Source organism: Leucoraja erinacea, chromosome 33 (assembly GCF_028641065.1).
Source record: "Leucoraja erinacea ecotype New England chromosome 33, Leri_hhj_1, whole genome shotgun sequence".
NCBI lineage: Eukaryota > Metazoa > Chordata > Chondrichthyes > Rajiformes > Rajidae > Leucoraja > Leucoraja erinaceus.
The window spans coordinates 2,522,859-2,537,212 of record NC_073409.1 but is presented as its reverse complement, the minus strand read 5'-3'; the positions used below and the strand labels follow the sequence as shown (position 1 = coordinate 2,537,212).

The 14,354-nt window shown below is 42.6% G+C and overlaps 1 long non-coding RNA gene across 1 annotated transcript; it reads left to right on the top strand.

Annotated features, from left to right (window-relative positions):
• Positions 1 to 2,474: 2,474 nt before the first annotated feature.
• LOC129712819 (uncharacterized) lies at positions 2,475 to 7,345 on the top strand. Its single transcript, XR_008726139.1, has 3 exons — positions 2,475 to 3,001; positions 3,100 to 3,243; positions 5,153 to 7,345. It is a non-coding gene; the product is annotated as an uncharacterized LOC129712819 (long non-coding RNA).
• The last annotated feature ends 7,009 nt before the right edge of the window (positions 7,346 to 14,354 follow it).

The following is a 14,354-nucleotide window of genomic DNA, read 5'->3' as shown; positions in this document are numbered from 1 at the left end:
GTTGAACCACTATGCCTCTAGTCTGGGCTTTTAGACCTTCATAGCGAAAGGATTTGAGTATAGGAGCAGGGAGATTCTACTGCAGTTGTACAGGGTCTTGGTGAGACCACACCTGGAGTATTGCGTACAGTTTTGGTCTCCTAATCTGAGGAAAGACATTATTGCCATAGAGGGAGCACAGAGAAGGTTCACCAGACTGATTCCTGGGATGTCAGGACTTTCATATGAAGAAAGACTGGATAGACTCGGCTTGTACTCGCTAGAATTTAGAAGTTTGAGGGGGGATCTTATAGAAACTTACAAAATTCTTAAGGGGTCGGACAGGCTAGATGCAGGAAGATTGTTCCCGATGTTGTGGAAGTCCAGAACAAGGGGTCATAGTTTAAGGATAAGGGGAAATCTTTTAGGACAGAGATGAGGAAAACATTTTTCACACAGAGAGTGGTGAATCTGTGGAACTCTCTGCCACAGAAGGTAGTTGAGGCCAGTTCATTGGCTATATTTAAGAGGGAGTTAGATGTGGCCCTTGTGGCTAAAGGGATCAGGGGGTAGGGAGAGAAGGCAGGTACAGGATACCGAGTTGGATGATCAGCCATGATCATATTGAATGGCGGTGCAGGCTCGAAGTGCCGAATGGCCTACTCCTGCACCTATTTTCTGTGTTTCTATGTTACCCTGACTCTGAAAAACCACAGATATAAGAGAAATATGCGAGAGTATATGTAGGAAACAAGTTAAATGTTAAGTATGAATACACTAAACCTTCTCTGTGGATTGTCACCGTGTCGTGGTGGAGAAGCTTGTATGGTCCTGAGATCCTGAGAGCGATGCCGTCTGGAGCTGTGCTCCTGGTAGGGCCACCCATGGTGGTGAGGTCGAGGGGGAGATCTCTGACAAAGAGCAATCCAACCTAGACCTCAACGGTGGAACAGGCAGAGGACGATGGCTGACTTTAGTGGAGCGTCACAACGGCTGGGAAGGCGGATGAAGGCTGCAGCAGAAAAGGGTCTCTGGTCGACATGGACTCCATGCCACTGGATCCTGACCCAGATCTGTCAAGGACCGTGGGGTGGCTGTCTGTGCACCAATCTCCCCACGTTAAACAAAGTCACGCATAGGCGTCCTCCCAAAAGAGGACAGTCATACTCGTTTCAAGTGACTGCCGATGATGATACGCTAAAAATAAATCCAATATGGGCGTTCATGATCCTGAAACTCATTGGCCAAGAGTTATGTTTTGGGTCACGTTTCTTTGACATTCCATTACGGAATGGAGCTCGGCTTTTCTTTAAGGTGCAGTGTTACAGTTCCAGATGGACACTGCCATTATGCACATTGTATAGTTTACTGCAGAGAGAAATTGCAATAGACCAGAGATTGCAACTTTCTTCACCCATAAAGTCCTGAATTTGAATTCTCTCTCTCGAGTCAGGAAGGTCATTCTATAATGGCGGTTAAGTATCACAGGCAAAAACAAAAACAAAAAAAAGAAAAAAGTTTTTTTTTAAATTCCTGCAGTTTCAAACAAGTCCCCAAAGAACACAGCTGCCCTTTCTTTGGCAATGTGAACTCTGCTGTGCCTGGGGTTGATAATGTGGGAAAAAGTGCAATAGAACACATTCTTCTGAGGTCAAGGCTGCAGTAGCAGGCACTGCTGCAGAATTCTTTAACATTAACTCAGGAAGCCCTTTGCTTATCATCTCAATTCTTAAACTAAAAGAAGGCCCCATTAATGGGGGGGAAAGAGCACATTAATCCCTGAAGAATTATCACCCATTCCCTGTAATAGAAATTAGAAAATCCACAAAGTAAAGGTATTTCTCGCATTTAGAGTTCCCGTGCAATAATGTATGGACACTCGTGTGTCTGTGTGTGTGTGTGTGTGTGTGTGTGTGTATTTAACATGTGTGTGTGTTTATATAACAGAGAAAAAAGTGTGTATACATACACACTATATATATATATATATATATATATATATATATATACACATATATATATACACATATATATATATATATATATATACTGTATGTGTGTGTGTATGTATATATATATATATATATATATATATATACACACACACATATATATACACACATATATATACACATATATATATACACACACATACAGTATATAGATATATGTAAATATACATACAGTATATATATGTATGTAACATACGTGTGTGAGTGTTTTCTTCTTCTTGCGTGTGGCGTGCACAGCCTAAAGTTGTAGGACAACTTGTTCCGTTTGATCTTCTGTTTGTGCACAAATATATATACAGTATATATATGTATGTAACACATATTGCATTAGTCGAAACAGGGAGGACCACGTGAAGGTTGCAATCTCCCACCCGTGTGTGTTTGTGTGTATATATTATATATCTATGTATATGTATGAGTAAATATTTTATGTAATATAAACATAGAAAATATACACACACACACACTTAGGTATATGTGTATAAATATATACACACACACATATACATGTGGATATATATGTGCGTATGTATACATACATTTTTATTTGAGTGGTTACAATTCCAAATGTGACATGTATTGTTGCAACCTTGGGAGTGAGCAGCTTTAATCACCGCCGGCCCGGTTGCGGGAGTGAAAGAGCACGACCCAACATACCTAGCTGTAGTTGGCATTGGTGATTGACAGAAAAATGAAATAGGTTGATATCTTTCACATGGGAATCACAGCTTGGAGCAATTTAAAGCAACTGCTTTCTGCGAGAACTTGTGGGAAAAGTTAATTGTGTTTTTAAAATGCCTCCCTTTCCCAAAGATTGTAAAAACACTATTTATTTATACATATCAAGTGGCAGCTGTACGTTACAATGATTGAAGTCATGTGATGTGTTTTCCCCTAAATAGAACCAGGCATCAACAACAAAACCAGCATGGATTGACGATTCCATCCGACTGGTGTTAAAAGCCAGTTTGATCGCAGTGCCCGGGATACTTTCTCTGAAGCTGTTTCCAGTTAGTGACAAATGGTGTTTGGAGTTTAACTTTCATCTATTTTTTATTAAATGATGTTTCGTTAATGACTGAGAAAAATATTGTTTTCAAACTAACAGGAGCACGGCTGGGAATCTGACTGCATCCCAAGATGATCCCAAGCAAAATATCCTTCGGAAAGAGTCACGTACAGCTTTGGTGTTGCCTGTTTGAGTAGCTGGTCAAATTACATGGAGACACCCAATGTAATGAGCAAAATCCAGGTGATCTAATTGAAATATTTTTAACATTGGCTTTCCCAGGTTGAAGACTTAATGGTGGGGGGAGGGGGAGGGGGTGTTGAGAACATCTTTCCTCATTTACCTGCAGCTGTTAGCGATGCTCATTTCTGCCAGGTCGCGGGAATCCAAGTGAGATTACGCTCTGTCGCTATCGGTTGTGGAGTAGGACATGCACACAGGACTGCAATGGCAGTCAATCAGCTAATCTCATTTGTGGAAGGGATTTGAAAGACCATGGCCCCAATTTTCTCTTGGGCCAATGCTATTTGCTCCCGTGCAGAGGGCTTTCATGCTGCCAGCAGTGGCAAATGGAAAATCTGCATTGGCATTACTTGTGCAATTTTCATCCTTAATGGAGCTGTAATAATGGTCGCTACAGATTAACATACATGGGTATGTGACCTAGGAATTTCATTATGGTTTTAGTAGAGGGGGCCTGCCACCCAGGCTTGCTCACTATGTCCCAGGCAATGTGTTCATTTGCTGCTGGGACAACATCATGATTATTCAGGTAGATAGAACGCTTTATCGTTAATTGCCTGTGTGAGGGAGAGAGGGAAATAATGAAGGGCAATTTTAGCACCGTTTAAAAAGATAGCCGCCCTACTGGTAAATATTGGACGCTGGCAGCTGTGACATTTCTTTAAAGTTAACTGGGGGCAGGCAGCACAGAGACACAACTGGTAGAGCTGCTGCCTCACGGCGCCAGAGGCCCAGGTTCAATCCGGACCTCGGCTGCTGTCTGGGCGGAGTTTGCACGTTCTCCCCACGGCTGCATGGGTTTCCTCCGGGTGCTCCGGTTTCATCCCACATTCCAAAAACACACGGGTTTTGTTCATTGAAATGCACAGGAGAATTTCTCCAAAGTAGGCACAAGTAAGGTTTGTAGAAAGAAAGTTTTGTAGACTAATTGGCTTGTGTAAATTCCCTCCCTGCTACGTGGCCAGTGGATGGAAAAGTGGGATAGCACAGAACCAGTGCGAATGGGTGATGATCGGCCATATTCAGTGGGCTGAAGGGCCTGTTTCCACACTGTGTCTGTAAAATAATCTAACTGGAAGATATTGATACAGCCTTCCAATGTTTCCTGTTGCAACATTGAGAAACATTGATCAGAGAGGAGACGACATTTCTTGTTGGCCTATCTAGGAACCTCCCCACCCAAGGTCATCTATTGCCAGCCCCAATTTGTCCTGGTCTTCTCGTCATAATCAGTTTGAAGATGGGACCCAACCCAAAAAGCCACCCATCTATATTCTCCACCGATGCTGCTACCCAGCATTTTGTGTCTATCTTTGGTATAAACCAGCATCTGCAGATCCTTTTCATTGTAAATATTATAAGTAAATAAGTTTATTGGCCAAGTATTCACATACAAGGAATTTGCCTTGGTGCTCCGTCCACAAGTAATAATAATAATAATACATTTTATTTATGAGCGCCTTTCAAGTAACAAGGAACAACATGACGCACAGTGACAGTTACGAATGACTCAAAAAACACTAAACATTAATAATAAAACTAATGATAAAACACCATTGACCAAGCATGTGAACCAACAAAATACCAGATCAAAGGGAGGCTACAGATTTTTGGCTGTTGAGTAGAGCAACTACTCGTGGATAAAAACTGTTTTTATGTCTGGCTGTGGCAGCTTTGACAATCCGGAGTCGCCTTCCAGAGGGAAGTGATTCAAAGAGTTTGTGGCCAGGGTGAGAGGGGTCAGAGATGACCTTGCCCGCTCGCTTCCTGGCCCGTTGAAAGTCATCAGGGTAATTTCAAAATGATGTTTTTTTTCTTCTTTTGGTGCATATAATGACAAGACAACCTGGGAGGAGAGTGGAGTGAAATGATCCCTTTGCCTAAAGATGCAATTTGGCTTTGTTTACAGCAGCGATTCGGAACAGGAACCGCATTACCAGCTTGCTCCCACCTACTGTCAGATTATCAGAGATGAATTACAAGCACATGTGAGGTGGGAAGTGAGAACTGAACTTCAAGTCAACACCCTCAGGGGCATACAACGCCGCAATAATCTTTGTTTTACCGACACAATCTTGCAATATTAATAAAAATACCAGTGGCTGGCTATACGTGGAGATGGCCATTTTCGTTTCTCTACTAGGTTACACTTGGCGTGCCCAAGGGCAGATGTAAGCTCATGTCTATCTCAGTAATTATAGTGGGAAATAGTAAAATGAACTAAAGCATGCCAACATAATCTAAATCTTGCACTGCAAATCTGTTTGAAGATCCGAGAATCTGGATCATTTTATGCAAATATGTCCATTGACAAGAAAAATAGAACTAATACGATCAAACCACTTATTAGATACACATGAATAAATGTCCAAGTTTTAAATTGTATTGCATTTTTGTTCATTGGATTTATTATTTTTTATTAAATTCATGCTTTACACTCAATCCTCCACAGTGTTCTCAATGTTGAGCTTGATAACGAATGAAAAAAAATAATCATACTATTAGTTTAGACAATAATTCAACACATTAAATTACAAAATATTACATTAAATATATTAAGAAAATAATCTGATAATTAAAATTTAACCTTGGTCACTATAAAACATAATCTGAAGAACGCTTGAGGAAGGTGTCGTGCCCCCAAAACGTCACCCGTCCTTTTTTCTCTGGAGATGCTGCCTGACCCGCTGAGTTACTCCAGCACTTTGTGTCTATCTTTGGTATAAACCAGCATCTGCAGTTATTTGTCTCGACATTTTATATGGCAGCGTGGTAGAGGTCAAGAAATCAGATGCCCCCCAGTCTGCCCACTCCACTCCATACACACATCTGGGTATTTTACAGAGGCCAAGAAACCCGCACATCTTAAGGATACGGGCTGGTGGGAAGCCACACAGACGCAGGGGGAACGTGCAAACTCCACACAGACAGCGCCTGTGGTCAGGATCGAACCCAGGTCTCCGGCACTGTGAGGCAGCGGCCTCTATCGCTGTACCACTGTGTCGCCCTCCATCAAGGAAAGTGAATAGAGTTTTCACATATGTTTAGTGATGACTTTTCAAATTATTATCAGACAAATTTACAGGTAGTAGCAATAACAGGGCCACTGACTTATGGTGACTTAATAATTCAAATTCCATTTTTATTACTTGGAATTCAGAGAGTGTTAGTGGCGTTTCGAGGACTGCGTTCTACATGCCATCCAGGTATAATTACACCTATTGGTGCACAGAGGCTGGCCAAGTCAAATTCCATTTTTATTACTGAGGATTATAGGTTTTGCTGGGATTTTCAATGCAGTTATGGGAATAGTATACCGTGATTTTGGATTTTTTATTCCTCAAAAGCAAAACGCAACACGTTGATTATGAGTGATTCTGTTGGGTTCCAGCAATGTTCAGGGGCATTGCTAGAAGCCAGCAGGAAGTTGCAGCTAATTAATAGCTGCTGGAGCTCATTATCTCAACTTCCCCAACTCCACAAGCAGTCATGTTGGTCTCAATTTCTTTTGAGTGTAGAGAGACAGTGTGGAAACAGGCCCTTCAGCCCACCAAGTCCACGCCGACCAGTGATCCCCATACCATTACTTTCATCTTACACTCAAGGGACAATTTGAGTTTGAGTCTAATGTATTGTCATGTGTACCGAGGTATGCCTACTATTTTTCAGTGTGCTTAAGCAAAGCAAGAATTTCATTGTCCTATACAGGGACACATGACAATAAACTCACTTGAACTTGAACAGTGAAAAACTTTTAGAAACATAGAAAATATGTGCAGGAGGAGGCCATTCGGCCCTTCGAGCCAGCACCGCCATTCATTGTGATCATGGCTGATCGTCCCCAATCAATAACCCGTGTCTTCCTTCTCCCCATAAACCTTGATTCCACCAGCCCCTAGAGTTCTACCTAACTCTCTCTCTTACATCCATCCAGTGATTTGGCCTCCACTGCCCTCTGTGGCAGGGAATTCCACAAATTCACAACTCTCTGGGTGAAAAAGTTTTTTCTCACCTCAGTCTTAAATAGCCTACCCTTTATTCTAAGACTGTGGCCCCTGGTTCTGGACTCGCCCAACATTGGGAACATTTTCCTGCATCTAGCTTGTCCAATCCTTTTATAAGTTTCTATAAGATTCCCTCCCCCTCATCCTTCTAAACTCCAGTGAATACAAACCTAGTCTTTTCAATCTTTCCTCATATGACAGTCCCGCCATCCCAGGGATCAATCTCGTGAACCTACGCTGCACTGCCTCAATCCCAACGATGTCCTTCCTCAAATTAGGAGACCATTTGTGGCATGCTGATCAGTCAGCGGAAAGACAATACATGATTACAATTGAGCCGTCCACAGTGTATAGATACAGTATAAAGGGAATAACGTGAAGCGCAAGATAAGGCCAGTAAAGTCTGATCAAAGATAGTGCGAGGGTTTCAGTGAGTAAGATAGCTGTTCAGGACTGTTCTCTAGTCGTGATAGGATGTTTCAGTTGTCTGATGACAGCTGGGAAGAAACTGTCCCCGAATCTGGAGGTGTGCGTTTTCACACTTCAGTACCTCTTGCCTGAAGTCAATTAGAATCAGCCAATAGACCCAACCAAGTGAATCATTGACTGATTGAAAGATACAGCATGAAAAGATGCTCCTTCAACCCATGCTGCCCATCCATCTCCAGTTCACACAAACTCCAAATAATGCATAAACTCAAGAATTGTGCCAGACCATTGAGGGGTCAAAGCAGGGCTCACATCCCCCAAGGAGAAATAGATAGCATTCTGTCCAAAATCTAGGATGGAATTCTTTGCCACACATGACAGTGGAGGTCAAGTCAGTGGGTATTTTTAAAGCAGACATTTAGACATGAAGGCTCTTGATTAGTGCGGGAGTCAAGGGTTACGGGGAGAAGGCAGGAGAATGGGGTTGAGAGGGAACGATAGATCAGCCATGATTGGATGGCTGAGTAGACTCAATGGGCTGAATGGTCTAATTCTGCTCTTATGATCTGATGAAAACTATGCCCTCTAATCTTTGACATGTGTGACTGGGGGGGAGAATGGGGAGGCAAAGGTGGTCCCAAATACTACCTGCCCCTTGCCGTTCAGAGTGGCAGCTGGAGGATTGGTTAGAAACATAGAAAATAGATGCGGGAGTAGGCCATTCGGCCCCTCGAGCCAGCACCGCCATTCAATATGATCATGGCTGATCATCCAAAATTAGTACCCCGTTCCTGCTTCCTCCCCATATCCCTTCATTCAGTTAGCCCCAAGACCTATGGTTGGGGTGCAAGCAAACAAAAAAAATCTTAGTGACCAACTACAGAGTTTGCAACCAAACCTTTTGGCTTCCTCTGGTGTCTTTATCTGCAATGTTTTCAAGAGAGAGTTAGATTTAGCTCTTAGAACTAAAGGAATCAAGGGATATGGGGAAAAGGCCAGATCTGGGTACTGATTTTAGATGATAGGCCATGATCATATTGAATGGTGGTGCTGGCTCGAAGGGCCGAATGGACCTATTTTTCTATGTTTCTACTGCTGTACATGGTCAGTACTTCTCAAGTCCAGCATAAAAGCCAGAAATGAAGTAAAAAGTGGCTACAATCTTCAAGAGGGAAAAAAATATATAGAAGTATATTCAAAGGAAATATCCTTTCTCTGTGAAAGGAGTGTGCAGGTGGTGTTCAAGAGAGGGTTTGTGCGTGGGTTGCAATGAAAGGACCAGAGGCTCCCGAGAGGCTCAAGGTCAGATTATGAACAGACATCCAGGCATGTCAGAGAGTATTCTTGGTGCAGATTTCAAAGTTAACTTTGTAGCCATTTATTCCGTTTAACCTCCAGACCTTCCTCCCCTCCCCCCTGCTTCTCGCGCTTTCACCAAAACATTGTCGGTGTTACAGAAGGAGAGGAAAGCTGTTACAGATTAATAAACATCAAAATCCCACCAGAAACCCCGCTGTCTGAGTGGAGAGATGCGAGGTTTGGGGGCAGGTGCAAGGATGGGACAAATGTAGTCTTTCACCCAGAGTAGGGGCATAAAGAGAGGCACTAAGTGCCAGCGTAACTCAGCGGGACAGGCAGCATCTCCGGAAAGAAGGAATGGGTGACGTTTTGGGTCAAGTTCCTTAAAGAACCAGAGGAGGTAGGTTCAAGGTGAAGGGGGGGGGGAAGGGAAAGATTTAATAAGAATCTGAGGGGCAACTTAAAAAAAACATTTTGCTAAGGGAGGTGGCTATATGGAACAAGCCGAGGCTGCGTTTAAGAAAATTATGGACAGATACATGGATAGGACAGATTTGGACAGATATGGGTCAAACGCAGGCAGGTGGGACCAGTGTAGATGGGCCATATTGGTCAGCATGGGCAAGATGGGCCAAAGGGTCTTTTCCCATGCTGTATGACACCATGACATTAGTAACAAAGTACTGCTTTATTCATCCCAAGGTAAATACTTGATGATAGAGTGTAATCTTCCCATAAAACAAGAGCAAAAACAAGTGTGTGTACCCAAGGCACTGAGGATTAAGTCCGCAGTGACAACTTAGCTCAATTAAATTATCACCTTTAAAATATCATCAGATAAATGTTGTGATATTTATACTTACGACTCTTTGGGCAGCACGGTGACGACAAGGTAGAGTTGCTGCCTTACAGCGCTTTCAGCGCCAGAGACCCGGGTTCAATCCCGGTGACGGGTGCTGTCTCTACAGAGTTTGCACGTTCTCCCCATGACCACGCCAAGCCAATTAACTCTGCATTTAATACTGGTTACCAAGCCAATTCACCTACGAACCTGCACATCTTTGGAGTGTGGGAGGAAACCGAAGATCCCAGACAAAACCCACGCAGGTCACGGGCGAGAACGTGCAAACACCATACAGACAGCACCCGCATACAGGGTTGACCCCGGATCTCTGGCGCTGTAAGGCAGCAACTCTACCGCTGCACCACCGTGATGCCCTAAAATGATACATCAGAAATGTTATACATCATGGATATGGGTGCAAAGAATGAAACGGATGGACTGATTAGCATTCAGGTGGCCAGTTGTATTAGACAAGTTATTTATTCATCAAAAACTTATTCTTGAAAGTTTGCCAAGTTGAAATTAATAGCTAACAAAGAAAGAGGACACTACATCACTTCCTACATAAAGTCAGAGCACTGTTTGAATGTGTATAATAGTACTGTAAAAGACAAATGGCTGCGGAAGTCTTTAATAATGATCTAATTTATCAACAGAAGATTTGTGGTTGCAGTGTTAAAGGATAACGTTTGCTAAATACTCCGAGTACTGAATTCTCCCAGCACTTTGGTCAATATATTGATTTCCATCACTGATGTCTATCATCTCCAGTAAAATCTAAATATCAAATATTTAACAAGGGATAGAACGGAGGCAGCATAAAAACTATATTCATAGCAGCAATCTCTGAACAAATCACACTTTTTATATAACTGCTTGTGACTTGGTGGAAGAAATGAATACGTTTTAGTTTAGTTCGATACAGCACGGAAACACTTCAGCCCACCAAGTCGGTCCAGCGATCCCCGCACATTAACACTATCCTACACACACTGGGGACAATTTACAATTTTATCAAAGCCAATTAACCTACAAACATGTACGTCTTTGGAGTGTGGGAGAAAACCGGAGCTCCCGGAGAAAACTCACGCAGGTCAAGGGGGAGAACGTGCAAATACCATCCAGACAGCACCCATAGTCAGGATTGAACCTGGGTCTCTGGCGCTGTAAGGATGTAACTCTACCATTGTGCCACCCTTGCCACCTTCTTTGCAGACAATGGTTCAATGGCCGTTTATTTGTCACACATGCTCTGCACGGTGAAATTTGTTTCGCATATATTACACATGCAGGTGCAGCCATATTTCCATTTCCATTTCCATAGACCATTCGGCCCACCCGCTCGATATACTGGAATAGTTCCCGCCAACAAAATGTCGCCATCCTCACCTGGTATTCTTTGTCATTTCACTATTACCTGCCAAAAAAAGGTGATTTTGCTGCCCGTTTTAGTTTACTCTGTCAACGGCCTGTCCCACTTACGCGATTGTTTCGGTGACTTGCCGGCACCCGTCACCGTCGCAACAGGTGGTCGAAAATGTTCAACATGTTGAAAATCCAGCGGCAACCAGAAAAAGGTACAACTCTTTGGGCAACTACTCACGACCGTACAGGCGACATGTCGCGGGGTGAAGCTTGTACGGTCTATGATGGGTGCCGACTGTCGCCGAAAAAAATTGTGTACATGGGACAGGTTCTTTATTGTCACGTCTACAGAGGTGCAGCAAAAAGCTTCTCTGTTGTGTGCCGACCAGTCAGCAACAAGATTCTACATCGATTACAATCAATCTGTCCACAGTGTATATTTTTCTAATGTTGAGATAATGCAGACATGTTAAGGAGGGATTTTACACTTAAGTCGGTGAGATTGACTCTGCATTTAATACTGGTTATCGTGCAATATCTTAAATACACGCAATGGGGATTATGTACCCACTAGGTATGCTTTATCGCTCATCACAGCGAGCAAATTGGTGAAATGGCTGGAGGGGGCAGGCATCTGGACAAGATATATTTCCTACTGCTCATTAAAAATGCTGATGGCCTGAGGTATCTCAGGTACTGCCACCGTAACTGAGGGATGAACTCCTGACAACACAGTGACTGGAATTAATTTGTTCCAGTCTCCCTTCTTTTCACTTGGTGGGATAAATCAGCAATAATCTCAAAATAAAATTAACGCACATGGCTCCCATTCCAAGAGAGACATTGCCACTTGCAATAGGCAAATCAACCTTCCTGATATTATATCTTGACATCAGCTTCACCCTGCAAGTGTGATTAGCTGCGATGTGCTCACTACCTTTCATGCTTTTAATTTACGAAGGAACTGCAGATGCTGGAAAAATCGAAGGTAGACAAAATGTTGGAGAAACTCAGTGGGTGAGGCAGCATCTATGGAGCGAAGGAATAGGTGACGTTTCGGTTCTGAAACTAAACTACCGCCAAATCTACATCGAGACTAAATTAAAAACTAATTTGATTTAACGTGCAAATAATCCTCTCCACATCCACTCTATCCAGGCCTGAAAATTGCTTCCAATGCAAATCTTCTCCAACGTACCTGTATCAATGTTCTTCACCCTCCAGAATTGTTTAATTCACTGTCACCATAACACAGCCCTTTACCAAATTCTTACAAGGATAGTTTGGCGTAACACAACTGGATTTAAATCCAATGATGGGTTGGGTGAGGTGGGAGGTGGGGGGGAAGAGAGGCAGGTATATATACACACTTTTTCTTTTTTTTTCTCCCTTTCTTTTTTTGTCTTCTCCTCTATTACATTTTAATCCACTCTTTGGCCACACTGCTTTGACCACACTGCTTTGGCAGTCTAGGGGGTCCTATCTTTTCACCTTTCTCTTTTCTTTTTCCTTATTTTCAAGTTAAAAGTTTAAAATTGAAGCAGTACATTAATTGTATGATTTTATATGCAGAATGTTTTATTCTTGTACAATTGCTTCTAATAAAAATAATTTAAAAAAATTAAAAAATGTAAAAAAAACACAACACAGCCCAAAATAAATGCTGGATTTGATGGGATTTTCAGACAGACAAGCCTCATTAGTGCTCAGCACCTTCAGTATTTAGCGTCCGTTTTCATTCTTGGACAAAAATAACTCTTATTGTTTTTGGTGATTAACGCACACATGGCCTTTGCATCAACAGCCGACATTGTCTCGTTCCGAACCAACTATAAGGTGGTGAATCTGTGCAAATCATTGCCACAGGCTGCTGTGGAGGTCACGTCAATTGATATTTTTATGACAGAGATAGATAGATTCTTGATTATTATGGGTGTTAGGGGTTATGGGGAGAAGGCAGGAGAATGGGGTTAGGAGGGAGAGATAGATCAGCCATGAATGAATGAATGGAGTAGACTTTTAGTTTAGTTTAGAGATACAGCACGGAAACAGGCCTTTCGGCCCACTGGGTTTGTAGATTAATTGGCATGGTAAATGTAAAAATTGTCCCTAGTGGGTGTAGAATGGTGTTAATGTGTGGGGATCGCTGGTCGGCACAGACCAGATGGGCCAAAGGGCCTGTTTCCGCGCTGTATATCTAAAACTAAAAACTAAACTAAAACATCTTGCCAATAGTTTTGCCTACTTCAACAAGTTATGATTTGCTACATAGAAATAGACAATTTCAGCACAGGAACAGGCCGGCCCTTCAGCCCATCATGACTGCACTGACCACAATACACATTCCATCTGCCTGAGCATGGTTAGTATCCTTCTCTTCCTGCCTTTTCATGCATCTAGCCAAACACTGCTTAGATGTCGCTACGACCACCTCCCCTGGAAGCACTTGCCTGGCACCCACAACGCTACATAAAGTACCAGTCTACCAAATTGTCTTTAACATTTCTCCCCGTCACTAGTGGGAGAGTCTTGGACCAGAGGGCACAACCTCAGAATACAAGGATGTACATTTAGCAAGGAGATGAGGAGCAATATCTTCAGTCAGAGGGTGGTGAATCTGTGAAAGTCATTGCCACAGACGGCTATGGAGGCCAAGTCAATGGATATTTTTTTTAAAGACTGAGACTGATAGATTCTTGATTAGTGTGCCAGGGGTTATGGGAAGAAGGCAGGAGAATGGGGTTGAGAGGGAAAGATAGATCAGCCATGATTGAATGGTGGAGTAGACTTGATGGGCTGAATGGACTAATTCACTGCTATCACTTATGAACTGACCTTAAGCCTATGCCCTCTAGTATTTGATATTTCTGCCCTGGCAAAAAAAGTATCTTATTATCTACCCTGTTTCGACCCATCTATTCAAAAGATATTTGAAATGATACAATTAGAAAGAGTTTAGTGGGCTATGGGTCAAATGCATGTAAATGGGACTAGCCCAGAATGCCAACTTGGTTGGTATAGAGGAGATGGGCTGAAGGGCCCATTTCCATGCTGTATGCCTCCATGATAATGAATTCTGATAATTATACATCGTTCTATCAAGACATCCCCCGCCTTGAACACTCCAGAGAAAACAATCTATGTGTGGCCAACATACGCTCCCATCCAGG